Source organism: Aquarana catesbeiana, linkage group LG04 (genome assembly GCF_042186555.1).
Source record: "Aquarana catesbeiana isolate 2022-GZ linkage group LG04, ASM4218655v1, whole genome shotgun sequence".
NCBI lineage: Eukaryota > Metazoa > Chordata > Amphibia > Anura > Ranidae > Aquarana > Aquarana catesbeiana.
The window spans coordinates 43,242,656-43,262,844 of NC_133327.1; the positions used below are offsets into that span (position 1 = coordinate 43,242,656).

The following is a 20,189-nucleotide window of genomic DNA, read 5'->3' on the forward strand; positions in this document are numbered from 1 at the left end:
TTTACATCTGAATCTGCAGAGTTTCCTTACACTGTAAGGGGGGACTCTGCAGACTCTCATATAAGGGAGAACTCTGGGGACTCTAACATAAGGGATGCTCTGGGAACCCTGATTTATGGGGGAACACTGAGAACTCTGATGTACAGAGAGGACTCTGATGTAAGGGGGAACACTGTGGCCTCTGGTGTAAAGGGGAACTCTGATGTAAGGGGTGCTCTGAGAACCCTGATTTACCTTAGTGTACTCACTCAGAGGCAGGAGAGAGAAGGGGGAGACTTCAGTAACAGACAGGGATGGATGGTGAGCTCACTCATCCCTTGGCAGTCAGCACCTCTCATCCAGATGTATCTGAGACTGCTGGACTTCAACTTTCCGCCCCCCCACTTCCCTTTTCTGAGGCACAGCGCCAGGGATTGGAGTGTGGGAAGACACAGAGGGGTAGATGTGGGAGGAAAAGGAGCGGATCGAGCCCGATTACCTCTCCCATCTGTATGTGGGGGGGGGGGGGACAGTTAGTGCTGGCTTTGGCAGTGTGAAAGAGAGTGTGATAGATACTCTCAGTTTAAAGAACTGCAGCCAGCAACCCTGCTTGGAGGCCATTGTCCAGTCTGAATAAAGTTTCAGGCAGTTTGAAACCCGGACACATACCCAGACACATGATTCTAAACCTGGACTGTCCAGGTGAATCCTGGACAGGTGGCAACCCTACTTGTTATAGGTGTAGGTCTTTTATGTACCTGCAGAAGCCTGGCTGAAAAACTCCCAGAATTGGCATCATTATGTCCTGCCTGGTTGCCAGGACGTTGCTAAGACACTCCCAGCCCATTCAAACCCATTTGCATGTGCTTGTTCCCTCCCATATCCCAGTAGCTCTGAGCTAAGCAATGCTGCGATGAAGGAGATAGTGGACCACACATGTGAGGTGGGGGGGGGGGGGGGGGGGGTTGAGAGCTTACTCCTGTGATGATGGAGGGGAACAGTAACAGTGTTCTAGCAACATCCTTGCAACAAGGCAGGGCCGGATGATGCCATCTCTGGGAGCTTTTCTGTTTTTCTGAAATACTGCCAGGATGTTTCTAGGATGTTGCTAAGTGAGGCCTAGTCATTACTGCTCATCTCCACCATCACAGTGAGCTTTTTCTCTGATTCAAACCCCCTCACATACTTTCTCTCTCCCCTGATGCAGTAGCCCTGAGCTCAGAGCTTGATAGCTCACTCCTGTGATGGATGTGGTGAGCAGTAAAGACTAGGCCTCACTTAGCAACATCCTAGCAACGTCTTGGAAGTATTCACTTCAGGCTTCATGAGGTATGTAAATGGCCTGCAGTCACCTGCTTTCTATGCATGTTTGAATACATTTACAAGCATTTTATGTTTGTTTTTAGGGCTCGTTCACACCAGGTGCGGTACAGGAACACGTATAAAAATTGTGTGCTATCCAGCACCACACAAAAACACGCTGCCGTTTTGCAAATGCGCACAGGTGAGAACCGCGCCATTCCAATTCTTAACCCTTTTACGCCGACGCCTCCCGGGCCTTTAATAGGTTTCAGATGCCAGGATGCAGACGGGGTTTATGATCACGTGACTACCGCCATCGGCTGTCACGGCAATCGCATGATCGGAAAGCTCCGGATCGCAGAAAGTGATCGGGAGCTTTCCGTTAGCCGCCGGTAACTGTGCTGGGAGTGTGCTCATGGCACAGCTGTGTCAGCTAATTGGTACGCAAATATGCGGGGGGGGCCCCCACCCCCCACCCGTCGAGAGGCCGCATATATGTGTACTGTCGACGCCAAGGTGTTAATGACAAACTCGAATATGTTTGCACCTGACAAAATGAATGGTAAGGCAGTACCGTGCAGTTTAGTGTGGTGCAAATGAAAAAATTGTGCCGACACCTTTTTTTTGCACAAAGTGCTTACCGTAACGGAAAGCGCGCACGCTAAGACACACCTCCTGACGTGAATAAGGCGGCTTGAGGGCAGTATGCACCCAGGGATGATTGCAAACAGTTTTTCTTGCGAGCTTTTGTCCCTACACACATACTGCCCTAAATGGAAGTACTCATAGAGTTTGCCAGGCTGTCAGGAGTGGGACTGAACGGTGTGCCTGTGCCCACTGTCCACTAAACACCCACCGCCCTCCACCTAAATCAGAACTACACCCTCCTCTCCTCTACTACAGCCATGGAAACAATCCTCTTAGTGTCTGCTTGATCTGCAGTTGCCATGGAGATCAGTCATGACACAAGCCATTTGATGGCTTGACAATTCAGCTGAGAGCACAAGCAACTGTGACAGTTATCATTCATGGCATGCCTTTGGGAAACAGTCGATGGGTTTCAATCTACTTTACCCGCTTTCCGACCAGTGCACGACGATATACGGCAGCACAAGGGCACAGCTGCGCAAATGGGCGTACAGGTACGTCCCCTTTAAGAAGTGGCATTGTGGGCACGCACGCACCCACCATGTGCTCCGTGCCCGTGGGACCCGTGGACCCGATGTCCGCCGGTGTCACGCGATCGTGTCGCGGAGCGGCAGATCGGGGAGATTCCTATGTAAACAAGGCATTTCCCCATTCTGCCTTGTGACATGAAAGAGATCACTGCTCCCTGTCATCGGGGGCAGTGATCGCTGTCATGTCAGTGATAGCCCATCTCCCCCACAGTTAGAATCACTCCCTAGGACACACTTAACCCCTTGATCGCCCCCTAGTGTTTAACCCCTTCCCTGCCAGTGTCATTTATACAGTAATCAGTGCATTTTTATAGCACTGATCGGCTGTATAAATGACAATGGTCCCAAAATAGTGTCAAAAGTGTCCGATCTGCCCACCATAATGACTCAGTCATGATAAAAATCGTGGATCGCCACCATTACTAATAAAAAAAAATTAATAATAAAAATACCATAAATCTATCCCGTATTTTGTAGGCGCTAGAACTTTTGCGCAAACCAATCAATATACGCTTATTGTGATTTTTTTTTTTTAACCAAAAATATGTGGAAGAATACATAAACTGAGGAAAAAAATATTTTTTTATATATTTTTGGGGGATATTTATTATAGTAAAAGGTAAAAAATATTGCTTTTTTTTTCAAAATTGTTGCTCTTTTTTTGTTTATAGCGCAAAAAATAAAAACCGCAGAGGTGATCAAATACCACCAAAAGAAAGCTCTATTTGTGGGGAAAAAAGGACGTCAATTTTGTTTGGGTGCAACGTCGCACGACCGCGCAATTGTCAGTTAAAGCGACACAGTGCTAACTTCTATACCCTTTTATGGGTATACTTGTACTTCTATAACCTTTTATGGCCCAGGGCAGTTTAAACTTTTTCACTATGGACCTGTTTATATGGCAATAACTTTGCTATTACTTTCCCAATTCTTGGCAAAATACAATCTCCCTCCAACTGATCACTGGCATTAATTACCCTTTTTCCATTTACCTAAAGCCGCGGTCACCTAATGCTCCAGTCCTGGGTCCTTCCTCCTCCTCTGTTTACATCCATTGGGTCCTTCTTTGGGTGTCCATGTCACTGCCTGCAGGATGTGAACACTTCTTATTACCTATCCGGTGGCAAGGACTTGTCACCCCTGCCAGTCTGATAAAGAGCAGCCCATATTTGCTGTGGGTACGGGAACATGTGCGGAATGGCAATAGCCCTTGTTTTCCCTAGTGATTGAATGTAAAGGCCATTGTAGGCCAGCAGATAGGCATTATAGCCAGGCAATTAGCATTTTTAGGAATTTAGCTAAGGCAGCCAACGTCGCACATGACAGGCTCCCTTTAATAACTCCTGACTGGTAGCAACTGACATTCAGAATCAATCAGTATTCCAATGTAGTAAAAACATACTTGGTACAGGGGTATCTACAGACCCGCCAAGGTTATTCTATGCTTTATCCTAAAGGAAACCTGTACAGGGGACATACATAGACTGTCATTACTAAACTCACCTTTTGAACATTCTAGTCATCTGGCTGGTACGATGATCCAAAAGGTGTTACTGACCAGGATCAGTATGCTTATCAGGAGCATTGCCTTTCCTCTGATTTCATTGGGCACACAATAGTTCTGGGTCCTTAATCATTTCAGCATTAGCAGCGCTCTCCCAGTGTTCTTCACACCGTGTGCCCAAATAGTTCAATACATGATGCTCTCAAAGTTCATAGAGCTGAACAATATGACAAGCATCCATTCGGACGTGATAATCAGACAGACAAGATCTTTGAGTTCCAGCACCACGCACCACCCCTAACGTGTTTCGTCATCACGCCTTCAACTTTAACTCTTTGTGTTGTCTGAAGCATTTGCTTAGCTGTCTTTAGCTGGCCATACACTGCTTGAATTGTTGCCAAATCAGACAAAATTCAAGCTGTGGGTGTCCCTGTTGGCACCACCTGACATTTAGAAATCGACTGAGCCGGATGGAAAATTATCAGCTTAACAGTGACTGCATCAAATGCAGTCACTGATTGGATATAATGACAGCCACAAGTGCTTTGGCTGCCTGAATACAAAAGCAGCAGTGGAGATTCCTCCGTCCACACTGTTTAGCATGGGTGGCGGAGTTGAATGATTAAGCACATTGTAGCTTTACTGCTACAGTGTGGACCAGTTTCACAGAATCACGTATATACTGTATACATGATTCTGCTCTTCTGGGTAGGGGGCGCGCCACTTGTACTGTGATTAGTCATGGATGACCGCCGGCACCCACTGACCGGCAAAGGGTTAAGACAGAACAGAGTTCTGCCTATGTAAAAAAGGCAGAGCTCTATGCTGTCAATGGGGTTGTGCTGGCTTTTGTTTCCCTGGGAAGCAGGTAATAAAATCCAACACATCCCTTAGTAAAACCAGCTCAATGTACACACAAAAACACTTTTTAGGCACACATTTAACCCTTTGATCGCCCTAGATGTTAAACCCCTTCCCAGCCAGTGTCATTAGTACAGTGACAGTGCATATTTTTAGCTCCAATCACTGTATTAGTGTCACTGGTCCCCAAAAAGTGTCAAAAGTGTCAGTTAGTGTCAGATTGTCCACCGCAATATTGCAGTTCCGCTATAAGCTTGCTGATCACCACCATTACAAGCATAAAAAAAAAATAATAATAAAAATTCCAGTATATATACCAGAGTTTGTAGACGCTATAACTTTTGCTCAAACCAATTAATATACACTTATTGTGATTTTATGTTCTAAAAATATGTAGCAAAATACATATTGGCCTAAATTTAGAAAGAAATTAGATTTTTAAATGTTTTTTCTATCAGATATGTTTTATAGCAGAAAATAAAAAATATAGTTTCCTTTGCAAAATTGTCTACATTTTTTTGTTTATAGCTCAAAAAATAAAAAAAACAGTGGTGACCAAATGCCACCAAAATAAAGTGCTATTTGTGGGGGAAAAAAGGACATACCCTATATACTCGAGTATAGGCTGACCCGAATATAAGCCGAGGCACCCAATTTTACCATAAAAAACTGGTAAAACTTATTGACTCGAGCATAAGCCTAGGGTGGGAAAATGCAGCAGCTACTGGGTAAACAATGCCCATCTGCAGCCTCACTGTGCCCATTTGCAGCCTCACTGTGCCCATCTGCAGCCTCATTGTGCCCACTTGCAGCCTCACTGTGCCCATCTGCAGCCTCACTGTGCCCATTTGCAGCCTCATTGTGCCCATTTGCAGCCTCACTGTGACCATCTGCAGCCTCACTGTGACCATTTGCAGCCTCATTGTGCCAATTTGCAGCCTCACTGTGACCATTTGCAGCCTCACTGTGCCCATTTGCAGCCTCACTGTGCCCATTTGCAGCCTCATTGTGCCCATCTGCAGCCGTACCTTTGATTACTAAAACAGTGGGTGTCTCCCGCTGTGTTATGCAGTTTGTTCAAGGGCCGTCCACTGTAACAAAGCCCCGCCTCCTCCTCGTCCGTGATTGACGGAAAACTGATACAGTTTCCCAGCATTGTATCAGTGTTCCTCTATCACAGATGAGGAGGAGACGGGGCTTTGTTACAATGGACGGCTGCACAGACTACATAACACAGCGGGAGACACCCACTGTTTTAGTAATGAAAGGTACGGCTCACTCGAGTATAAGCCGGGGGGGGGGGGTTTCAGCCTAAAAAATGGGCTGAAAAACTCGGCTTATACTCGAGTATATACGGTAAATTGAATTTATGGCCTAAATTTAAAAAGAAATTTGATTTGTAAATGTTTTTTCTATCAGATATGTTTTATAGCAGAAAATAAAAAATATAGTTTCCTTTGCAAAATTGTCTACATTTTTTTGTTTATAGCGCAAAAAAGAAAAAATAAAACCAGTGGTGACCAAATGCCACCAAAATAACTTTCTATTTGTGGGGGAAAAAAGGGACATAAATTGAATTTATGTACAGCGTCGCACGACCGCGCAATTGTCACCTAAAGTAACGCAGTGCCATATCGCAAAAAATGGCCTGGTCATAAAGGGGGGTAAATCTTCCAGAGGGCAAGTGGTTATAAAATATACTATTATTATTGCTACTACAACTATAAATGTATCCAATGCACCGGTCCCTATTAATGTGCTGACTATGCCGGCAGCTACTTGTCCTTGATTTAGTCATGCTTTATGGAGAAATCAATTCCCCCCCCCCCCCCCCCCCAGGCATACAATGACCTTGTCAGCTTGCTTGACTCAGCACTTGGATAAGCATTTGCAATAGCTGAGAGCGGACATCTGATACTGCTGGATCATTATTTATTCATATCAGAAAAATAATATGATCATTGAAACATCAGATCACTTATTTCTTTATTTTTTTATGAATTACATTTTTATTCGTTTAAGAATATAGAGGAAAATAAAAGATATAGAGGAAAATAAAATAAAATATACAGTATTTTACATCCAGTATAGAACTTTAAATTAAATAATTCTTTATTAATATTGCTATAAAATAATATTTCTTTATTCTTATTTATCCAATTTTATTTGTTATCTGAATGTGAGCAGCTTAAAGTGGACCTGTCCCTACAGCCTTTAGCCTTTACTGACTATGGTAAACTACTTCTATTTTGTCTTTTGAAAAATATATTATGCTGCACTTTTTTCCCCAAAAAAACATTTAGAAAGGCAATTTAATCATTGGAGTTATTTTCAAATTAACCACTTCAGCTCCGGAAAATGTACCCCCTTCATGACCAGGCCATTTTTTTTGCGATACGGCACTGCGTTATTTTAACCACTTAAGGGCCGAGCCTCTTTTTGAGATTTGGCGGGGGCCCTCTCCCGCCGCCGATAAAAGTGATCTTGTGGCGAATCCGCCCGCAGAGACCACTTTTATCTGAAAGCGGACCGCTGGCCGAAGAAGAGGATACCAGGGTTATGGCAGCTAGCTGCTGCCATAACAACGATATTCCTCTTCAAAGTCAGGACGTATATCGGCGTGCGGCGGTCCGTAAGTGGTTAACTGACAATTGCGCAGTCGTGGGACGCTGTACCCAAAAAAAAATGAATCTATTTTTTTTCCCCACAAATAGAGCTTTCGTTTGGTGGTATTTGATATCCTCTGCGGCCTTTATTTTTTGCGCTACAAAAAAAAACAGAGCGACAATTTTGAGGGAAAAAAAATATATTTTTTTTACTTTCTGCTATAAAACATATCCAATAAAAAAATTTAAAAAATCTAATTTCTTCATAAATTTAGGCCAATCTGTATTCTTCCACATATTTTTGGTAAACAAAATCCCAATAAGTGTATATTGCAGAAAAGTTATAACGTCTACAAACTATGGGATATTTGTATTTTTTTTTTTTTTTTACTGGTAATGACGACAATCAGCGACTTAAAGCGGGACTGCGACATTTTGGCGGACAAATCAGACACTAACTGACACTTTTGACATTTTTGGGGGGAACCAGCGACACTAATACAGTGATCAGTGCTAAAAATATGTACTGTCACTGTACTAATGACACTGGCAGGGAAGGGGGTTAACATCAGGGGCGATCAAAGGGTTAAATGTGTTCCTAGGGAGTGCTTTCTAACTATGGGGGAGGTGCTTATACTATGGGAAGGCAGAGATCCGTGTTCTTGCATAGCAGAAACACAGGATCTCTACCTTCCCTACTCACAGAACAGCGATCTGCCTTGTTTATATAGGCAAACTGCCATTCCGCTTATCTCCGGAACGATCAGCAGGTCCCGGCAGACATCTGGTCCACCGGACCCGCTGATTGGCTCCTGCTGTGTCCAATCACCGCAGGAGCGGGTCAACGGTGGCGCGAGCCAGTGCCCCAGACCCGGAAGTGTCAGCTCACATATTATGTACGTGATCTGGCACAGAGCGTCAGCCCTGCCGCAGTATATGTGTTTGGGGCAGTCGCTATGTGGTTAAAGCAGCATTAAACCCAAAATCAAACATTTATCATATTGCAGCTTACCAATTCTTAGATGTGGTGGCTGCATTAGTTTTCTATTTCAGGCTTTGTTTTCTTTATTTTCACCAGGTGATCTGGCCAGTAAGTCTGCTGTTTTTCTACAGAACAAGCTCTCCTGCAGACGTAGCAGTTAGGGGGTTGAAACAAACCATTTTCCGTTGGCAGGCGTGTGTAGAAGAATCAGCTTTTATTTAAAGCTTTATACCCCGCCCCAAAAAATTTGTTGCATTAACTTCTTAAAAAGTGTGAGCTGGGCTTCAATTTGTTAGTGCATTTGAACCTGCTAATACATCTAACACTACCCTCCCCCAGATGACAATGCTGCTCCCCAAAAGGTGCCCCTTGTGCTCCGTTATCCAGAGTGGGGGCGCTCTAATACAGGAGGTGTTATACTGGACAGATCACCAGGTGAAAAGAGGCAGAAAAGCCTAATAAGAGAAAACAAATTCACCCATCACATCTAATGATTGTTAAAGCGGTGCTCCACCCAAAAGGGGAAGCTCCGATTGTTTGCACCCCCCCCCCCCCACTACAACATTTGCCACTTTTTGGGGGGAAGTGGGCACCACGCGGAGAACTGAGCGGTGCTCTTGCAGGACAGTAAAAAAAGTCCTTCAAGCCGCATCTTTGCAGCGCTGTATCTTTTACACCGCTCTTAAAGCACCCCTGCAGCGGCGCTGTGCGGGCAGGTTTAACCCTTTTTTCGGCCGCTAGTGGGGGTAAAACCGCCCTGCTAGTGGCCAAATAGTGCCGCTAAAACGACGGTAAAGCGGCGCTAAAAATAGCGCCGCTTTACCGTCAACGCCCACCCGCCCCAGTCTGAAAGTAGCTATAGCACTGAGTACATTTCATAGAACAGACACAGGGCACAGGTCACTATGCTCCTCACCATGTCTCCTCTTCTGATATAACACAGTGCTGTGTGTAGAGAACTTACCTGTGTTCATTTCTGGACATGAGATGTGACTCTCCCCCCTCCCCCCATCGGCTGGAGGAGACGCTGATACAGACTTTGAATGAGTGAGGGGAGCGGGGGGGGGGGGGAATTCGGAGGACACAGGAAGGAACATTAAAGCCCAAGGGAGAGGTGTTGGAGTCTCTCAGAGGAGAGCTTGCAGATAACAGCCAGGGAAAGGTGAGGACTTCACTGCTTTTGTCCCGCTGCTTCCGGGTTTTAGCTGGGGACATGTTGCCATGGAAACAGAGGCACGTGAAGAACGTGCTCGTTCTAGATAGCAGCCTGGGTATGTACCTCTTCACCAAACATACCCACATGTCCTCCAGAGGGAGGGAGTGAAGGAGGGACTGGATTGTGGAGACGTTTCCACCCCCTGGAAACTTTTGAACTGAGAAAGAACCGTTAGAGGCTGATTCTGGGATCTTCAAAAGATTATTCTGTAAAAACTAAAGGACTGGGGAAAGAAAGACATGCAATGCAGGTATGAGGTTAGCATGTACTACCCATTTTTGCATTCCCATACTTCTCCTTTAACATTTTTTCACTAAGTCTAAGAACTCTTCTTTTGTCCATGAATAGTTGGCCACTGGGGGCGCTATTGCTCTAACGATTATTTTCTGTAAAGCCGGGGGATGTTACCAGGCTGTGAAATTAGGTCATATCGGGGGTTTTCAAATCCATTCCATCATTGCTCAGCATTCAGAGTGCAAACACGGCTGAGATTCCCCACCCCGTCCTCACAGTTACTGGCACAACTAGGGCACGGAGGCATTGAACCGCGATAATTTATTCCAGATAGGTCCTCCTAGTGTCACACTCTTTATTCCCTATACACAGCAGCTCTTTACAGTTTTGACAGCAGAGATTACAGGTTGCTCTCCAAAAAATAAAACTTTGACACCTAGAAGAATTTCTGATTATTTAATATAAAAAATGTTTTTCATTTTACTTATTGATTAATCTCATCTATTCCTAAATGTTATTAATAGTGTAGGAAGACCTGCTATCCAGCATTAATTCAAAATTATATGTGGTTTCTGGTCTGTGAGCTCTCACGGACCAGTTAGTTATTGCCTGCAAAAACTTGTAGGACCCATTTACACTTCTGTGTAGCATGAATACGTTTATTATTGAGCACGTTCTCACCACACATGCACATGATTATGCCTATCGTGCTTTGCAGCGCCATTCATTTTAAATTGTACTCCAATGCACCCGGGGTAGTGCATTTCGTTGGTTTATTTAAGCACATTAGGGTGGGCAACCTTAGCGCATCACATAGTAGTAAATGAGCCCTTATAGTGTGGTGATACCACCAAAAGAAAGCTATACTTATGTTAAAAAAATTATATACATTTCATTTGTGTAGAGTGTTGCATGACAGCACAACAGGCAGTTGAATTAGCACAGTGCCGAATAGCAAAAAATGGACTGGTTATGAAGGAGGTAAAACCTCCTGGAGTTAAAGTGGTAGTAAACCGCAGTTGAAAAAACAAAATTCACCTGCAATGTCATAATGTGCTAGTATGCATTACATACTAGCACATTATGAGAGACTTACCTTAAAACAAAGCCCTCCAGCACCTCGCTGTCACCTCTGAGAGGGCTTCCATCTTCCCCCGGTATTCCTTTCAGGTTCGCGGCCTCTGGCTACATGAGTGGCCAGAGGCGTGATGCCGCAGTTTACGGCACGGGCTCTGAAGGTCCGGCACGGTATGCCGGACCTTCAGAGCGCATTCGCCGGTGACGTCACGATCTATATGTGTAGGGATGAGTTCCTGACAATCTTGCTGCATTAGGGGTTTTGATATTTTCCAAGCCCTCTTGTAGAACATCGTGCCCAGGGACAATCTGTATTGCATTACCCAACAGGCCCAGTTCAGAAGGCTCCAGAGTCTTGTGTTAGGGGTAGGTACAGAAAGTCCTGTTCATCATGTCAGTTGGCCAACCCATGGTGATGTTGCCATCAGTGGGTTTGGATCAGGCATCGACAAAAACAGAAGGGCATTGATCTAAAAAAGGTCAACTGCTTGCCATCCCCTTGAGGAGAAGAGTCCTGTCTGGAAAGAGGACCAGGACTGGACCCAGGCCCGGATTGGCCATAGGGCATCCGGGCACTTGCTCGGTGGGCCAAGGCTGCCGTATGTCCTAACAAGAGCTAGCTAATGTGACAGAGAGCTCCAGAGGGTCAGAAGCGTGACATAAAATATGTGAGTATATTGCAGATATCATGCACCTGGCTCTCACCTGTGGGTCTCTGTCTGCTGGCCAGAGAGACACCAGCCAAGCTAGACTCTCTGATTCATCCCGGACTGGTCCTCCCTTTGGCCTCACCGTGGAACATGTTGCCAGCGCTCAATGGCAGCTGCCTGTAAAAACCCAGTGGAGGAAGACAGAAAACAGAATCTACATGATGTGCTTAGCCAGATTATGTTTTCTATTTCCATATTGGGTCTGGTGTGGGCCTCCAGGGAGGGACTGTGACACAGACAAGAACTTACTTAAGTAATCCTCCCTCTGCAGTGTGTCACCTCTTGGGGTGCTCAATAGAGATGCCAGCACTCGTAGAGATGGCGGCACTCAGTAGAGGATGCAGGCACTCAGTAGAGGATGCTGGCGCTCAGTAGAAGATGCCGGCATTCAACAAGGGACAGTAGGCTGGTAGCCCAGGCAATCCTTCAGAGGAATAAAGATGAATCAGGCTACGCACATCGTGTAGAATACAGCTCAGTCTAAAATGCCTGGGCCTATTTTTTGTCCCAGTCCGAGTCTAACTGGACCCCAGGCTTAGATAGTGTGACTCTCTGTGCAGGCTGTGTGCCTAGAAGCCATGTGGGCCTGAAGAATTCATACCAGAGCTGAAGAGCTGAAACAAAGTGACATTCACATGTTCACATTAGAGAACTGGCTAGATTCTGCTGCAATAGAAATGAGTTAAGATTTCTGTACCTTTGTGAACTTTGAAGATGCGTTTCTCCACAATAATTACAGTTATACAGGTAATTGAGGGCATATTTTGAATTGTATTTGCTGCTTGTTCAGAATATATAGATACATTAGTGTGTACAGTATAACCTGAGCACAATTTCACTTTAGGAATGGAAAGCTACTATAAAAAAAGAACAATGGCTTCCCCCCATAAAATATGTGCACAGGCATTTAATAATCAGGGCATCTGTCATTACAGTCTTCTTTTTGTCCCCCTGCAAATTCCCACAAATACCTGTTAATTCTGCCAGTAAAGTCCACCTAATGCAGCTTCCTATGATAGGCTGGCAATGGGGTGGCTGCCTTGAATTCAGAGGAGAGTTGCCACTTACATGTAGGCTAAAGCTGCTTGCACTACAATAGGATTGGAAGCTATTACAGTGGGTGTGGCTGTCAGCATTGCCACTGCTGATATACAAGCCTGTGGTTTGTCAATCGGCACTTGGCCACACCTAGTCCCACCCACTGCTTTCTGGATTGATAGCACTGCCTCTGCTGCAGAGACCCTCCCACTGTGAGCTGCAGTGCCTGGGCGGGGGAGCATGTGAGACACAAATGATGGAGGATTTGGCTCAGAACGGATGGTAATAGAAGTTTTTATTTATTTATGAAGCTTGTGCATCACATAGTAACTGGTTGGGTATTTGTTTAGATTGTCACACAGTAACCTTTAGTTGTACTTTGACTCTCATTTTTCGCAAGCTCAGGATTTCTTGCTTCCCAGGCGCTGCTGCGTGACTTGATGTAAATGCTGTCAGGAGAGCGTCATCTCACCCCCACCCCCTTCTATAATGAAATCAGAATTATACATTGGGTAATAGCTATGTCTGAGTATACAGCGTCTTGCTTATGCATATTACATAACAGGTGATACTATAAATATCTCAGTGCATTGCAGTATATCAGTTGCAGTATCATTCAATACTAGCCCAGTAACAGGAAATAGTAACAGATACCGATATCCCTCTTTGCAAAGCATAATACTGATAACATTTGAAATCTAAGAAACACTGAATACATTGAAATAAGGTATTTAGATCCTGTTGAGCTTATCCTCCCCAGCAACAATGTAATAACTAAACATTCCATCCAATTTTTATCCAATCAGGTAGATCGCCACACAATACAGTTGTTGCACATACTGTAGAGTTAGACAATCAAAGTGTGTTGAATAGAAACGATTGCCAGAAGGTCACAACCCTCAGTTAGGAAAGAGGTAAAATAGTAATAACAAAAAAAGAACTATTATAGAGCTAAGCTTATTTCCATTTATCCTTTACCATTCGGTAATGATATTCTGGCTTTTTGATCTTTTTGTCTGTACAAAAGAAAGGATATTTAATTGTTTGGAGGATGCAGGAGAGTTAAACCCCTGATTGTGTTGTCTATCTTGGGGACTCTATTGGTGAGATCTATGCTAGGGGTTCCCAAGTCTGCACACCTGCGGTGTCCATTATGGGGGGATTCCATCATCCCTGTGCTGAGTTCTTGGGTCTGCACACCTGCGGTGCCCAATAATAGGGGTTTCCACCATTCCTGTGCTGAGTTCCTGAGTCTGAATGCCTGCTGTGTCCATTATGAGAGGTTTATACCATCCCTGTGCTGAGCTCCTGGGTCTGCATGCCTGTTGTGCCCATTATGAGGGGTTCCCACCATCCCTGCACTGAGTTTCAGGTCCTGCACTTCTGCTGTGCTCATTATGAGGGGTTTCCACCATCCCTGTCCTGAGTTCCTTCATCTGTACACCTGCTGTGCTCATTATGAGGGGTTCCCCACCATCCCTGTGCTGAGCTCCCAGTTCTGCAAACCTGCTGTGTCCATTATGAGGGGTTCCCACCATACCTGCTGGATTTTCTGTTATTCAATTCATATTATAGAGATTATAACAGGAGGAGCTGGGCTCTGGAATTATGTCAGGAAGATCTCACTGTTGCAGTATCCAAGACATTTATGACACCAGGGAATGACTAGACACCAGGGTATACCAAGCCCCAACCAGTGGCGGCATTGTGGGCGCACGGGCACCGCCCCCCCCCCCCCCCCCCCGACACCTCCACCGCCATCCCTATTCATGTGCCCAGCCCCTTTAAAGACGCCGGACACATGAAATACTATGGCGGGGATAGGCGGGGGTTGTGTATTTTGAAGCACGTGATTAGAGCCAGAGACTCTAGTAGGCTTCAAAATAGGGTGGGCTCTGGGCACAGAGCACTGCGTCCCGATCCCACCCTGTTGTGTGGCACAGAAAATTAATTTTCGCTATTTTCACACTAACGTTGTGGCTGCTTATGATGGGCACAAGTGGCTGCATTTGACGGGCACAAGTGGCTGCATTTGATGGAGCACAAATAGCTGCATATGATGAGCACAAGTGGCTGCATATGATGGGCACAAGTGTCTGCATTTGATTTGCACAAGTGGCTGCATTTGATTGGCACAAGTGGCTGCATATACTGGGCACAAGTGGCTCATTTGACAGGCACAAGTGGCTGTATTTGACAGGCACAAATGGTTGCATATGATGGGCACAAGTGGCTGCATATGAAGGGCACAAGTGGCTGCATATACTGGGCACAAGTGACTGCATATGAAGGGCACAAGTGGCTGCATATACTGGGCACAAGTGGCTGCATATGATGGGCACAAGTGGCTGCATATGATGGGCACAAGTGGCTGCATTTGATTAGCACAAGTGGCTGCATATGATGGGCACAAGTGGCTGCATTTGATTGGCACAAGTGACTGCATATACTTGGCACAAGTGACTGCATTTGACAGGCACAAATGGCTGCATATGACGGGCACAAGTGGCTGCATATGATGGGCACAAGTGGCTGCATATGACAGGCACAAGTGGCTGCATATGACGGGGCACAAGTGGCTGCATATACTGGGCACAAGTGGCTGCATATGATGGGCACAAGTGGCTGCATTTGATTAGCACAAGTGGCTGCATATGATGGGCACAAGTGGCTGCATTTGATTGGCACAAGTGGCTGCATATACTGGGCACAAGTGGCTGCATTTGATGGGCACGAGTGGCTGCATTAGACAGGCACAAATGGCTGCATATGACGGGCACAAGTGGCTGCATATGATGGGCACAAGTGGCTGCGTATGATGGGCACAAGTGGCTGCATATGATGGGCACAAGTGGCTGCATATGATGGGGGCACAAGTGGCTGCATATGATGGGCACAAGTGGCTGCATATGATGGGGGCACAAGTGGCTGCATATGATGGGCACAAGTGGCTGCATATGATGGGGGCACAAGTGGCTGCATATGGCGGGGCACAAGTGGCTGCATATGATGGGCACAATAGCTGCATTTGATGGGCACAGTGGCTGCATTTGATGGGCTCAGTGAGGCTGCAATTGATGGGGGGGGGGGGGTGTATCAGTTTTTTTTTCAGTTTGATTGCGCCCCCCCAAAAATTTTGAGCACCATCCACCACTGGCTCTAACTATAACTAAAATGCAATTTAAGAAACCTGCCTGAGGTCCCTTCCTTTCAATTAGAATGTAATCTCTTCCTAGCAAAGCAATCCAACCCTTTGTTTTATCGTTTACATTGTATAAATCCTTTGTGACTGCACCAGGTTATTAAACATTGTTAGTATAATGATAATATCTGCCTGCAGTTTGCATATTCTCCCTTGTCCTGGCATGGGTTTCCTCCGGGTACTCCGATTTCCTCCCTCACTCCAAAGACATGGTAGGCTAACCGATTCCTGTCTAAAATTGTCCTAAGAATGTATGTATGAAAATGCGATAGAGACCTTAGATTGTAAGCTCCTTGAGGGCAGGGACTTATGCAAATGTACAGTATGCAGAGCACTAAACACATTGCTGGTGCTATATGTCATACCTGTAATTAAATAAAAAATAATATTTAAAATGCAGGCACTGCGTCCCGATCCCACCCTGTTGTGTGGCACAGCAAATTAATTTTCGCTATTTTCACACTAACGTTCCTCCCTGCCAATTAGCGGGCAGGTCAGTGAGATTGGCCAAAGCATTAGGCGATCCTATTGGATGCCTAACGTTCTAGCGGAAGAGGAGACATGGCGAATGAAACCTGAGGAGCCGAGCGGAAACAGGAGCCGCAGCCGCTGCTTCCCCCAAGGAGGAGAGTCGCCGAGGAGGAGAGCCCCGTCACTCCAGGAGAGGAGCAGAGCCCCGCCACAGGAGCGGTAAGTGCCGCCGGACTGGCCGTGCACGCGGGGGGGGGGGGGGGGGTTAGTGAAGGGAAAGCAGAGCCTGACTGCATATGAGGGGCACAAGTGACTGCATTTGATGGGCACAAATGACTGCAATTGATGGACACAAGTTGCTGCATTTGATTGGCACAAGTGGCTGCTTATGATGGGCACAAGTGGCTGTATTTGATGGACACAAGTGGCTGCATTTGATGGAGCACAAATGGCTGCATATGATGAGCACAAGTGGCTGCATATGATGGGCACAAGTGTCTGCATTTGATTTGCACAAGTGGCTGCATTTGATTGGCACAAGTGGCTGCATATACTGGGCACAAGTGGCTCATTTGACAGGCACAAGTGGCTGCATTTGACGGGAACAAATGGCTGCATATGACGGGCACAAGTGGCTGCATATGACGGGCACAAGTGGCTGCATAAGACGGGCACAAGTGGCTGTATTTGACAGGCACAAATGGTTGCATATAATGGGCACAAGTGGCTGCATATACTGGGCACAAGTGGCTGCATATGAAGGGCACAAATGGCTGCATATACTGGGCACAAGTGGCTGCATATGATGGGCACAAGTGGCTGCATATGATGGGCACAAGTGACTGCATATACTTGGCACAAGTGACTGCATTTGACAGGCACAAATGGCTGCATATGACGGGCACAAGTGGCTGCATATGATGGGCACAAGTGGCTGCATATGACAGGCACAAGTGGCTGCATATGACGGGGCACAAGTGGCTGCATATACTGGGCACAAGTGGCTGCATATGATGGGCACAAGTGGCTGCATTTGATTAGCACAAGTGGCTGCATATGATGGGCACAAGTGGCTGCATTTGATTGGCACAAGTGGCTGCATATACTGGGCACAAGTGGCTGCATATGATGGGCACAAGTGGCTGCATATGAGGGGCACAAGTGGCTGCATTTGATTAGCACAAGTGGCTGCATATACTGGGCACAAGTGGCTGCATTTGATGGGCACAAGTGGCTGCATTTGATGGGCACGAGTGGCTGCATTAGACAGGCACAAATGGCTGCATATGACGGGCACAAGTGGCTGCATATGATGGGCACAAGTGGCTGCGTATGATGGGCACAAGTGGCTGCATATGATGGGCACAAGTGGCTGCATATGATGGGGGCACAAGTGGCTGCATATGGCGGGGCACAAGTGGCTGCATATGATGGGGCACAGTGGCTGCATTTGATTGGCACAAGTGGCTGCATATGATGGGCACAAGTGACTGCATATGATAGGCACAATAGCTGCATTTGATGGGCACAGTGGCTGCATTTGATGGGCTCAGTGAGGCTGCAATTGATGGGGGGGGGGTGTATCAGTTTTTTCAGTTTGATTGCGCCCCCCCAAATATTTTGAGCACCATCCACCACTGGCTCTAACTATAACTAAAATGCAATTTAAGAAACCTGCCAGAGGTCCCTTCCTTTCAATTAGAATGTAATCTCTTCCTAGCAAAGCAATCCAACCCTTTGTTTTATCGTTTACATTGTATAAATCCTTTGTGACTGCACCAGGTTATTAAACATTGTTAGTATAATGATAATATCTGCCTGCAGTTTGCATATTCTCCCTTGTCCTGGCATGGGTTTCCTCCGGGTACTCCGATTTCCTCCCTCACTCCAAAGACATGGTAGGCTAACCGATTCCTGTCTAAAATTGGCCTAAGAATGTATGTATGAAAATGCGATAGGGACCTTAGATTGTAAGCTCCTTGAGGGCAGGGACTTATGCAAATGTACAGTATGCAGAGCACTAAACACATTGCTGGTGCTATATGTCATACCTGTAATTAAATAAAAAATAATATTTAAAATGCAGAATCCACAGTTCATAATCCAGTTTAGCAAATATATCATTATTCAGAAAAAAATAAAAAATATATAAAAATTATATATATATATATATTTTTTTTTTCTCAGAGGTTTTTGGAGAAAAAAGTGCCCCATGCGATTTTCCTAAAAGGAATCCCAGACCCCCATGTCTAATCCTAAATCCCAGCTGTATGTACGATGCATATTTTGTATGCACCGAGCCTCCTCTATAATAACTGTTTTGCAATAATTAGTATGCACACAGCAAATATTATGGTTTTATAAAGAAAAATAAACAGATATTTACAGACCCTGAATGCATAATGATTTATGGAATAAAATGAGACTTTTAAGTAATTCATGTCATCAGTAGGATCATCTTATTACTAGAAGAGGGAACCTTACCTGGGGCTGTCTGTGCAGTGTGAGCTCCTGGCAGTCAGCTTGATGTGCAGCAAGTCCTGAGATGCTGACAGTATATATAGAGCTCCCACTTCTCTCACTGATCCTGACTCATCAGCTAGGAATGTACCACCAGTGTGTCTGCAGAGCTTTCTGGAAGAGTCAGTGTGCATCCCTCTGCAGGAGCTGCACTGCCTCCAGACCACCAGCAGAGGGCGCACTGGGATGACAATAACATCACTTCTCAGAAAGTGCTTTACCAACTATGTCAGAGTTTTTTTTTAAAAGCTACAATAATGTGATTTACCAACTACTTGAGAGTTACTAAAAGTATACTGAAGGAGAATGGCTGGAAAAACAAAAAATGCAACTTTTTGGTTTCACGTGGAGATTCTTCTTTTTGTTCATTATATCATTATCATTTACTTTATTTAAATATTGCAACATTTAAGTGATAGAACAACTTTCTGGTGTTTTTAAAACTTTTATGTGTAGCACCCTGGGGTTTAGTCAGGGAGCTCCTCACAAATTTACTTGCCAGGAGTAGTCATCTTGGTCAATTGATAGAGATCTATTGATTTCTCCCTAAGTTTGGCCTTGTTGCACTTTTCTCTTCTACCACTAGCTGGCCGGGAGCTTGGTGGTACTAGATATGAGAAGGGCAACCCAAGGTCAGGTTATGGGTATATGGGGTATCTCAGCCAATGGGCAGGGGTTTTATTGAATCCCTTGGCCTGCTGGGAGAACCTACATATTCGGGTGACGTCAGGTGATCGGTGTTCTGTGCCACCTGGACGGCTGTCGAGACAATCCTGGAGGAACCTAGGTTGAGAATGGCTGCTATAAGGGGGCAAACTTCCTTTATAGACTCCTCTTCCTCTGTAGCAATGACACAGTGCCATCTACCTACACCTGCCTACAATTTGATTATGGTCAAATAGATCACAGTGATCTTTCAGTAAGGGTATCCATAGATGGCCCAATAATTAAAAGCAATTCTGCTGATTATCAGTATCATTTGCAATCCTAAGCCTTAACTATATAGCAGTACTGAGAACTGCCATCAACCTGAGGAGCTCGTTATGGAACTAGAAGACTGCTGTTAGGAATTCTGGCAGGGAGCTTTTGGAATATCCAAGACATAAAAGAAACCATGGACTGACTCTGAACTCCAGGCTCTCTCAAGCATCAGTTCAGATGACTACCCTTCTTGAGAGGACTAATGGAGTCTTTAAGGGTCAAACTTCCCTTAAAGACTCCTCTTCCTCTGTAGCAATGACACAGTGCCACCTACAGGCCTGTACCTGCACCTGCCTACAATTTGGTTATGGTCTTCATACAGTGGTCT

The 20,189-nt window shown here is 45.4% G+C and overlaps 1 protein-coding gene across 2 annotated transcripts in view; it reads right to left on the reverse strand.

Annotated features, from left to right (window-relative positions):
• Window positions 1-19,004, reverse strand: part of LOC141139208 (clusterin-like) — a 58,019-nt gene extending 39,015 nt beyond the window's left edge. Inside the window, exons 1-2 of one of the 2 annotated variants that reach the window (XM_073625127.1) lie at window positions 18,845-19,004; window positions 13,054-13,171 (exon numbers count right to left, since the gene is read on the reverse strand). The gene's annotated coding sequence lies outside the window, so the exon portion shown is untranslated. The remainder of the gene's footprint in view (window positions 1-13,053; window positions 13,172-18,844) is intronic. The other variant, XM_073625126.1, reaches the window with a different exon arrangement.
• Window positions 19,005-20,189: the final 1,185 nt, after the last annotated feature.